The following is an 11,382-nucleotide window of genomic DNA, read 5'->3' on the forward strand; positions in this document are numbered from 1 at the left end:
AGTCACAGAGGGGTCAGAGCGCCCATGCTGACCCCTGACCACTGCTGGCTATGATAGAAAGGTGTCAGGACACACAGGACATGGCAGCTCGCTGTGTATGGGGGTGTAGTCACAGAGAGGTCAGAGCGCCCATGCTGACCCCTGACCACTGCTGGCTATGATAGAAAGGTGTCAGGACACACAGGACATGGCAGCTCACTGTGTATGGGGGTGTAGTCACAGAGGGGTTAGAGCGCCCATGCTGACCCCTGACCACTGCTGGCTATGATAGAAAGGTGTCAGGACACACAGGACATGGCAGCTCGCTGTGTATGGGGGGTGTAGTCACAGAGGCATCAGAGCACCCATGCTGACTCCTGACCACTGCTGGCTATGATAGAAAGGTGTCAGGACACACAGGACATGGCAGCTCGCTGTGTATGGGGGTGTAGTCACAGAGAGGTCAGAGCGCCCATGCTGACCCCTGACCACTGCTGGCTATGATAGAAAGGTGTCAGGACACACAGGACATGGCAGCTCGCTGTGTATGGGGGGTGTAGTCACAGAGGGGTCAGAGCGCCCATGCTGACCCCTGACCACTGCTGGCTATGATAGAAAGGTGTCAGGACACACAGGACATGGCAGCTCGCTGTGTATGGGGGTGTAGTCACAGAGAGGTCAGAGCGCCCATGCTGACCCCTGACCACTGCTGGCTATGATAGAAAGGTGTCAGGACACACAGGACATGGCAGCTCGCTGTGTATGGAGGTGTAGTCACAGAGGGGACAGAGCGTCCATGCTGCCCCTGACCACTGCTGGCTATGATAGAAAGGTGTCAGGACACACAGGACATGGCAGCTCGCTGTGTATGGGGGTGTAGTCACAGAGAGGTCAGAGCGCCCATGCTGACCCCTGACCACTGCTGGCTTTGATAGAAAAGTGTCAGGACACAGGACATGGCAGCTCGCTGTGTATGGGGGGTGTAGTCACAGAGGGGTCAGAGCGCCCATGCTGACCCCTGACCACTGCTGGCTATGATAGAAAGGTGTCAGGAGACACAGGACATGGCAGCTCGCTGTGTATGGGGGTGTAGTCACAGAGAGGTCAGAGCGCCCATGCTGACCCCTGACCACTGCTGGCTATGATAGAAAGGTGTCAGGACACACAGGACATGGCAGCTCGCTGTGTATGGGGGTGTAGTCACAGAGAGGTCAGAGCGCCCATGCTGACCCCTGACCACTGCTGGCTTTGATAGAAAGGTGTCAGGACACAGGACATGGCAGCTCGCTGTGTATGGGGGGTGTAGTCACAGAGGGGTTAGAGCGCCCATGCTGACCCCTGACCACTGCTGGCTATGATAGAAAGGTGTCAGGACACACAGGACATGGCAGCTCGCTTTGTATGGGGGGTGTAGTCACAGAGGGGTCAGAGCGCCCATGCTGACCCCTGACCACTGCTGGCTATGATAGAAAGGTGTCAGGACACACAGGACATGGCAGCTCGCTGTGTATGGGGGTGTAGTCACAGAGAGGTCAGAGCGCCCATGCTGACCCCTGACCACTGCTGGCTATGATAGAAAGGTGTCAGGACACACAGGACATGGCAGCTCGCTGTGTATGGGGGGTGTAGTCACAGAGGGGTCAGAGCGCCCATGCTGACCCCTGACCACTGCTGGCTATGATAGAAAGGTGTCAGGACACACAGGACATGGCAGCTCGCTGTGTATGGGGGGATGTAGTCACAGTGGGGTCAGAGCGCCCATGCTGACCCCTGACCACCGCTGGCTATGATAGAAAGGTGTCAGGACACACAGGACATGGCAGCTCGCTGTGTATGGGGGGTGTAGTCACAGAGGGGTCAGAGCACCCATGCTGACCCCTGACCACTGCTGGCTATGATAGAAAGGTGTCAGGACACACAGGACATGGCAGCTCGCTGTGTATGGGGGGTGTAGTCACAGAGGGGTCAGAGCGCCCATGCTGACCCCTGACCACTGCTGGCTATGAAAGAAAGGTGTCAGGACACACAGGACATGGCAGCTCGCTGTGTATGGGGGGTGTAGTCACAGAGGGGTCAGAGCGCCCATGCTTACCCCTGACCACTGCTGGCTATGATAGAAAGGTGTCAGGACACACAGGACATGGCAGCTCGCTGTGTATGGGGGGTGTAGTCACAGAGGGGTCAGAGCGCCCATGCTGACCCCTGACCACTGCTGGCTATGAAAGAAAGGTGTCAGGACACACAGGACATGGCAAGTCGCTGTGTATGGGGGGTGTAGTCACAGAGGGGTCAGAGCGCCCATGCTTACCCCTGACCACTGCTGGCTATGATAGAAAGGTGTCAGGACACACAGGACATGGCAGCTCGCTGTGTATGGGGGGTGTAGTCACAGAGGGGTCAGATCACCCATGCTGACTCCTGACCACTGCTGGCTATGATAGAAAGGTGTCAGGACACACAGGACATGGCAGCTCGCTGTGTATGGGGGTGTAGTCACAGAGGGGTCAGAGCGTCCATGCTGCCCCTGACCACTGCTGGCTATGATAGAAAGGTGTCAGGACACACAGGACATGGCAGCTCGCTGTGTATGGGGGTGTAGTCACAGAGAGGTCAGAGCGCCCATGCTGACCCCTGACCACTGCTGGCTATGATAGAAAGGTGTCAGGACACACAGGACATGGCAGCTCGCTGTGTATGGGGGGTGTAGTCACAGAGGGGTCAGAGCGCCCATGCTGACCCCTGACCACTGCTGGCTATGATAGAAAGGTGTCAGGACACACAGGACATAGCAGCTTGCTGTGTATGGGGGTGTAGTCACAGAGAGGTCAGAGCGCCCATGCTGACCCCTGACCACTGATGGCTATGATAGAAAGGTGTCAGGACACACAGGACATGGCAGCTCGCTGTGTTTGGGGGGATGTAGTCACAGAGGGGTCAGAGCGCCCATGCTGACCCCTGACCACTGCTGGCTATGATAGAAAGGTGTCAGGACACAGGACATGGCAGCTCGCTGTGTATGGGGGGTGTAGTCACAGAGGGGTTAGAGCGCCCATGCTGACCCCTGACCACTGCTGGCTATGATAGAAAGGTGTCAGGACACACAGGACATGGCAGCTCGCTGTGTATGGGGGGTGTAGTCACAGAGGGTTCAGAGCGCCCATGCTGACCCCTGACCACTGCTGGCTATGATAGAAAGGTGTCAGGACACACAGGACATGGCAGCTCGCTGTGTATGGGGGATGTAGTCACAGAGGGGTCAGAGCGCCCATGCTGACCCCTGACCACTGCTGGCTATGATAGAAAGGTGTCAGGACACACGACATGGCAGCTCGCTGTGTATGGTTGTGTAGTCACAGAGAGGTCAGAGCGCCCATGCTGACCCCTGACCACTGCTGGCTATGATAGAAAGGTGTCAGGACACACAGGACATGGCAGCTCACTGTGTATGGGGGTGTAGTCACAGAGGGGTTAGAGCGCCCATGCTGACCCCTGACCACTGCTGGCTATGATAGAAAGGTGTCAGGACACACAGGACATGGCAGCTCGCTGTGTATGGGGGTGTAGTCACAGAGGGGTCAGGGCGCCCATGCTGACCCCTGACCACTGCTGGCTATGATAGAAAGGTGTCAGGACACACAGGACATGGCAGCTCGCTGTGTATGGGGGGATGTAGTCACAGAGGGGTCAGAGGGCCCATGCTGACCCCTGACCACTGCTGGCTATGATAGAAAGGTGTCAGGACACACAGGACACGGCAGCTCGCTGTGTATGGGGGTGTAGTCACAGAGAGGTCAGAGCGCCCATGCTGACCCCTGACCACTGCTGGCTATGATAGAAAGGTGTCAGGACACAGGACATGGCAGCTCGCTGTGTATGGGGGGTGTAGTCACAGAGGGGTTAGAGCGCCCATGCTGACCCCTGACCACTGCTGGCTATGATAGAAAGGTGTCAGGACACACAGGACATGGCAGCTCGCTGTGTATGGGGGGTGTAGTCACAGAGGGTTCAGAGCGCCCATGCTGACCCCTGACCACTGCTGGCTATGATAGAAAGGTGTCAGGACACACAGGACATGGCAGCTCGCTGTGTATGGGGGATGTAGTCACAGAGGGGTCAGAGTGCCCATGCTGACCCCTGACCACTGCTGGCTATGATAGAAAGGTGTCAGGACACACGACATGGCAGCTCGCTGTGTATGGGGGTGTAGTCACAGAGAGGTCAGAGCGCCCATGCTGACCCCTGACCACTGCTGGCTATGATAGAAAGGTGTCAGGACACACAGGACATGGCAGCTCGCTGTGTATGGGGGGTGTAGTCACAGAGGCATCAGAGCACCCATGCTGACTCCTGACCACTGCTGGCTATGATAGAAAGGTGTCAGGACACACAGGACATGGCAGCTCACTGTGTATGGGGGTGTAGTCACAGAGGGGTTAGAGCGCCCATGCTGACCCCTGACCACTGCTGGCTATTATAGAAAGGTGTCAGGACACACAGGACATGGCAGCTCGCTGTGTATGGGGGGTGTAGTCACAGAGGCATCAGAGCACCCATGCTGACTCCTGACCACTGCTGGCTATGATAGAAAGGTGTCAGGACACACAGGACATGGCAGCTCGCTGTGTATGGGGGTGTAGTCACAGAGGGGTCAGAGCGCCCATGCTGACCCCTGACCACTGCTGGCTATGATAGAAAGGTGTCAGGACACACAGGACATGGCAGCTCGCTGTGTATGGGGGTGTAGTCACAGAGGGGTCAGAGCGCCCATGCTGACCCCTGACCACTGCTGGCTATGATAGAAAGGTGTCAGGACACACAGGACATGGCAGCTCGCTGTGTATGGGGGTGTAGTCACAGAGAGGTCAGAGCGCCCATGCTGACCCCTGACCACTGCTGGCTATGATAGAAAGGTGTCAGGACACAGGACATGGCAGCTCGCTGTGTATGGGGGGTGTAGTCACAGAGGGGTTAGAGCGCCCATGCTGACCCCTGACCACTGCTGGCTATGATAGAAAGGTGTCAGGACACACAGGACATGGCAGCTCGCTGTGTATGGGGGGTGTAGTCACAGAGGGGTCAGAGCGCCCTTGCTGACCCCTGACCAATGCTGGCTATGATACAAAGGTGTCAGGACACACAGGACATGGCAGCTCGCTGTGTATGGGGGTGTAGTCACAGAGAGGTCAGAGCGCCCATGCTGACCCCTGACCACTGCTGGCTATGATAGAAAGGTGTCAGGACACAGGACATGGCAGCTCGCTGAGTATGGGGGGGTGTAGTCACAGAGGGGTTAGAGCGCCCATGCTGACCCCTAACCACTGCTGGCTATGATAAAAAGGTGTCAGGACACACAGAACATGGCAGCTCGCTGTGTATGGGGGGTGTAGTCACAGAGGGGTCAGAGCGCCCATGCTGACCCCTGACCACTGCTGGCTATGATAGAAAGGTGTCAGGACACACAGGACATGGCAGCTTGCTGTGTATGGGGGGATGTCGTCACAGAGGGGTCAGAGCGCCCATGCTGACCCCTGACCACTGCTGGCTATGATAGAAAGGTGTCAGGACACACAGGACATGGCAGCTCGCTGTGTATGGGGGTGTAGTCACAGAGAGGTCAGAGCGCCCATGCTGACCCCTGACCACTGCTGGCTATGATAGAAAGGTGTCAGGACACACAGGACATGGCAGCTCGCTGTGTATGGGGGGTGTAGTCACAGAGGGGTTAGAGCGCCCATGCTGACCCCTGACCACTGCTGGCTATGATAGAAAGGTGTCAGGACACACAGGACATGGCAGCTCGCTGTGTATGGGGGTGTAGTCACAGAGAGGTCAGAGCGCCCATGCTGACCCCTGACCACTGCTGGCTATGATAGAAAGGTGTCAGGACACACAGGACATGGCAGCTCGCTGTGTATGGGGGTGTAGTCACAGAGGGGTCAGAGCGTCCATGCTGCCCCTGACCACTGCTGGCTATGATAGAAAGGTGTCAGGACACACAGGACATGGCAGCTCGCTGTGTATGGGGGTGTAGTCACAGAGAGGTCAGAGCGCCCATGCTGACCCCTGACCACTGCTGGCTTTGATAGAAAGGTGTCAGGACACAGGACATGGCAGCTCGCTGTGTATGGGGGGTGTAGTCACAGAGGGGTTAGAGCGCCCATGCTGACCCCTGACCACTGCTGGCTATGATAGAAAGGTGTCAGGACACACAGGACATGGCAGCTCGCTTTGTATGGGGGGTGTAGTCACAGAGGGGTCAAAGCGCCCATGCTGACCCCTGACCACTGCTGGCTATGATAGAAAGGTGTCAGGACACACAGGACATGGCAGCTCGCTGTGTATGGGGGGATGTAGTCACAGAGGGGTCAGAGCGCCCATGCTGACCCCTGACCACTGCTGGCTATGATAGAAAGGTGTCAGGACACACAGGACATGGCAGCTCGCTGTGTATGGGGGGATGTAGTCACAGAGGGGTCAGAGCGCCCATGCTGACCCCTGACCACTGCTGGCTATGATAGAAAGGTGTCAGGACACACAGAACATGGCAGCTCGCTGTGTATGGGGGGTGTAGTCACAGAGGGGTCAGAGCGCCCATGCTGACCCCTGACCACTGCTGGCTATGATAGAAAGGTGTCAGGACACACAGGACATGGCAGCTTGCTGTGTATGGGGGGATGTCGTCACAGAGGGGTCAGAGCGCCCATGCTGACCCCTGACCACTGCTGGCTATGATAGAAAGGTGTCAGGACACACAGGACATGGCAGCTCGCTGTGTATGGGGGTGTAGTCACAGAGAGGTCAGAGCGCCCATGCTGACCCCTGACCACTGCTGGCTATGATAGAAAGGTGTCAGGACACACAGGACATGGCAGCTCGCTGTGTATGGGGGGTGTAGTCACAGAGGGGTTAGAGCGCCCATGCTGACCCCTGACCACTGCTGGCTATGATAGAAAGGTGTCAGGACACACAGGACATGGCAGCTCGCTGTGTATGGGGGTGTAGTCACAGAGAGGTCAGAGCGCCCATGCTGACCCCTGACCACTGCTGGCTATGATAGAAAGGTGTCAGGACACACAGGACATGGCAGCTCACTGTGTATGGGGGGGTGTAGTCACAGAGGGGTCAGAGCGCCCATGCTGACCCCTGACCACTGCTGGCTTTGATAGAAAGGTGTCAGGACACAGGACATGGCAGCTCGCTGTGTATGGGGGTGTAGTCACAAAGGGGTCAGAGCGTCCATGCTGCCCCTGACCACTGCTGGCTATGATAGAAAGGTGTCAGGACACACAGGACATGGCAGCTCGCTGTGTATGGGGGTGTAGTCACAGAGAGGTCAGAGCGCCCATGCTGACCCCTGACCACTGCTGGCTTTGATAGAAAGGTGTCAGGACACAGGACATGGCAGCTCGCTGTGTATGGGGGGTGTAGTCACAGAGGGGTTAGAGCGCCCATGCTGACCCCTGACCACTGCTGGCTATGATAGAAAGGTGTCAGGACACACAGGACATGGCAGCTCGCTTTGTATGGGGGGTGTAGTCACAGAGGGGTCAGAGCGCCCATGCTGACCCCTGACCACTGCTGGCTATGATAGAAAGGTGTCAGGACACACAGGACATGGCAGCTCGCTGTGTATGGGGGGATGTAGTCACAGAGGGGTCAGAGCGCCCATGCTGACCCCTGACCACTGCTGGCTATGATAGAAAGGTGTCAGGACACACAGGACATGGCAGCTCGCTGTGTATGGGGGTGTAGTCACAGAGAGGTCAGAGCGCCCATGCTGACCCCTGACCACTGCTGGCTATGATAGAAAGGTGTCAGGACACACAGGACATGGCAGCTCGCAGTGTATGGGGGCTGTAGTCACAGAGGGGTCAGAGCGCCCATGCTGACCCCTGACCACTGCTGGCTATGATAGAAAGGTGTCAGGACACACAGGACATGGCAGCTCGCTGTGTATGGGGGATGTAGTCACAGTGGGGTCAGAGCGCCCATGCTGACCCCTGACCACCGCTGGCTATGATAGAAAGGTGTCAGGACACACAGGACATGGCAGCTCGCTGTGTATGGGGGGTGTAGTCACAGAGGGGTCAGAGCACCCATGCTGACCCCTGACCACTGCTGGCTATGATAGAAAGGTGTCAGGACACACAGGACATGGCAGCTCGCTGTGTATGGGGGGATGTAGTCACAGAGGGGTCAGAGCGCCCATGCTGACCCCTGACCACTGCTGGCTATGAAAGAAAGGTGTCAGGACACACAGGACATGGCAGCTCGCTGTGTATGGGGGGTGTAGTCACAGAGGGGTCAGAGCGCCCATGCTTACCCCTGACCACTGCTGGCTATGATAGAAAGGTGTCAGGACACACAGGACATGGCAGCTCGCTGTGTATGGGGGGTGTAGTCACAGAGGGGTCAGAGCGCCCATGCTGACCCCTGACCACTGCTGGCTATGAAAGAAAGGTGTCAGGACACACAGGACATGGCAACTCGCTGTGTATGGGGGGTGTAGTCACAGAGGGGTCAGAGCGCCCATGCTTACCCCTGACCACTGCTGGCTATGATAGAAAGGTGTCAGGACACACAGGACATGGCAGCTCGCTGTGTATGGGGGGTGTAGTCACAGAGGGGTCAGATCACCCATGCTGACTCCTGACCACTGCTGGCTATGATAGAAAGGTGTCAGGACACACAGGACATGGCAGCTCGCTGTGTATGGAGGTGTAGTCACAGAGAGGTCAGAGCGCCCATGCTGACCCCTGACCACTGCTGGCTATGATAGAAAGGTGTCAGGACACACAGGACATGGCAGCTCGCTGTGTATGGGGGGTGTAGTCACAGAGGGGTCAGAGCGCCCATGCTGACCCCTGACCACTGCTGGCTATGATAGAAAGGTGTCAGGACACACAGGACATGGCAGCTTGCTGTGTATGGGGGTGTAGTCACAGAGAGGTCAGAGCGCCCATGCTGACCCCTGACCACTGATGGCTATGATAGAAAGGTGTCAGGACACACAGGACATGGCAGCTCGCTGTGTTTGGGGGGATGTAGTCACAGAGGGGTCAGAGCGCCCATGCTGACCCCTGACCACTGCTGGCTATGATAGAAAGGTGTCAGGACACAGGACATGGCAGCTCGCTGTGTATGGGGGGTGTAGTCACAGAGGGGTTAGAGCGCCCATGCTGACCCCTGACCACTGCTGGCTATGATAGAAAGGTGTCAGGACACACAGGACATGGCAGCTCGCTGTGTATGGGGGGTGTAGTCACAGAGGGTTCAGAGCGCCCATGCTGACCCCTGACCACTGCTGGCTATGATAGAAAGGTGTCAGGAAACACAGGACATGGCAGCTCGCTGTGTATGGGGGATGTAGTCACAGAGGGGTCAGAGCGCCCATGCTGACCCCTGACCACTGCTGGCTATGATAGAAAGGTGTCAGGACACACGACATGGCAGCTCGCTGTGTATGGGGGTGTAGTCACAGAGAGGTCAGAGCGCCCATGCTGACCCCTGACCACTGCTGGCTATGATAGAAAGGTGTCAGGACACACAGGACATGGCAGCTCACTGTGTATGGGGGTGTAGTCACAGAGGGGTTAGAGCGCCCATGCTGACCCCTGACCACTGCTGGCTATGATAGAAAGGTGTCAGGACACACAGGACATGGCAGCTCGCTGTGTATGGGGGTGTAGTCACAGAGGGGTCAGAGCGCCCATGCTGACCCCTGACCACTGCTGGCTATGATAGAAAGGTGTCAGGACACACAGGACATGGCAGCTCGCTGTGTATGGGGGGATGTAGTCACAGAGGGGTCAGAGGGCCCATGCTGACCCCTGACCACTGCTGGCTATGATAGAAAGGTGTCAGGACACACAGGACACGGCAGCTCGCTGTGTCTGGGGGTGTAGTCACAGAGAGGTCAGAGCGCCCATGCTGACCCTTGACCACTGCTGGCTATGATAGAAAGGTGTCAGGACACAGGACATGGCAGCTCGCTGTGTATGGGGGGTGTAGTCACAGAGGGGTTAGAGCGCCCATGCTGACCCCTGACCACTGCTGGCTATGATAGAAAGGTGTCAGGACACACAGGACATGGCAGCTCGCTGTGTATGGGGGGTGTAGTCACAGAGGGGTCAGAGCGCCCATGCTGACCCCTGACCACTGCTGGCTATGATACAAAGGTGTCAGGACACACAGGACATGGCAGCTCGCTGCGTATGGGGGTGTAGTCACAGAGAGGTCAGAGCGCCCATGCTGACCCCTGACCACTGCTGGCTATGATAGAAAGGTGTCAGGACACAGGACATGGCAGCTCGCTGTGTATGGGGGGGTGTAGTCACAGAGGGGTTAGAGCGCCCATGCTGACCCCTGACCACTGCTGGCTATGATAGAAAGGTGTCAGGACACACAGGACATGGCAGCTCGCTGTGTATGGGGGTGTAGTCACAGAGAGGTCAGAGCTCCCATGCTGACACCTGACCACTGCTGGCTATGATAGAAAGGTGTCAGGACACAGGACATGGCAGCTCGCTGTGTATGGGGGGTGTAGTCACAGAGGGGTTAGAGCGCCTATGCTGACCCCTGACCACTGCTGGCTATGATAGAAAGGTGTCAGGACACACAGGACATGGCAGCTCGCTGTGTATGGGGGGTGTAGTCACAGAGGGGTCAGAGCGCCCATGCTGACCCCTGACCACTGCTGGCTATGATAGAAAGGTGTCAGGACACACAGGACATGGCAGCTCGCTGTGTATGGGGGGATGTAGTCACAGAGGGGTCAGAGCGCCCATGCTGACCCCTGACCACTGCTGGCTATGATAGAAAGGTGTCAGGACACACAGGACATGGCAGCTCGCTGTGTATGGGGGTGTAGTCACAGAGAGGTCAGAGCGCCCATGCTGACCCCTGACCACTGCTGGCTATGATAGAAAGGTGTCAGGACACACAGGACATGGCAGCTCACTGTGTATGGGGGTGTAGTCACAGAGGGGTTAGAGCGCCCATGCTGACCCCTGACCACTGCTGGCTATGATAGAAAGGTGTCAGGACACACAGGACATGGCAGCTCGCTGTGTATGGGGGGTGTAGTCACAGAGGCATCAGAGCACCCATGCTGACTCCTGACCACTGCTGGCTATGATAGAAAGGTGTCAGGACACACAGGACATGGCAGCTCGCTGTGTATGGGGGTGTAGTCACAGAGAGGTCAGAGCGCCCATGCTGACCCCTGACCACTGCTGGCTATGATAGAAAGGTGTCAGGACACAGGACATGGCAGCTCGCTGTGTATGGGGGGTGTAGTCACAGAGGGGTTAGAGCGCCCATGCTGACCCTGACCACTGCTGGCTATGATAGAAAGGTGTCAGGACACACAGGACATGGCAGCTCGCTGTGTATGGGGGTGTA

The sequence above is a fragment of the Engystomops pustulosus genome, chromosome 9 (genome assembly GCF_040894005.1).
Source record: "Engystomops pustulosus chromosome 9, aEngPut4.maternal, whole genome shotgun sequence".
NCBI lineage: Eukaryota > Metazoa > Chordata > Amphibia > Anura > Leptodactylidae > Engystomops > Engystomops pustulosus.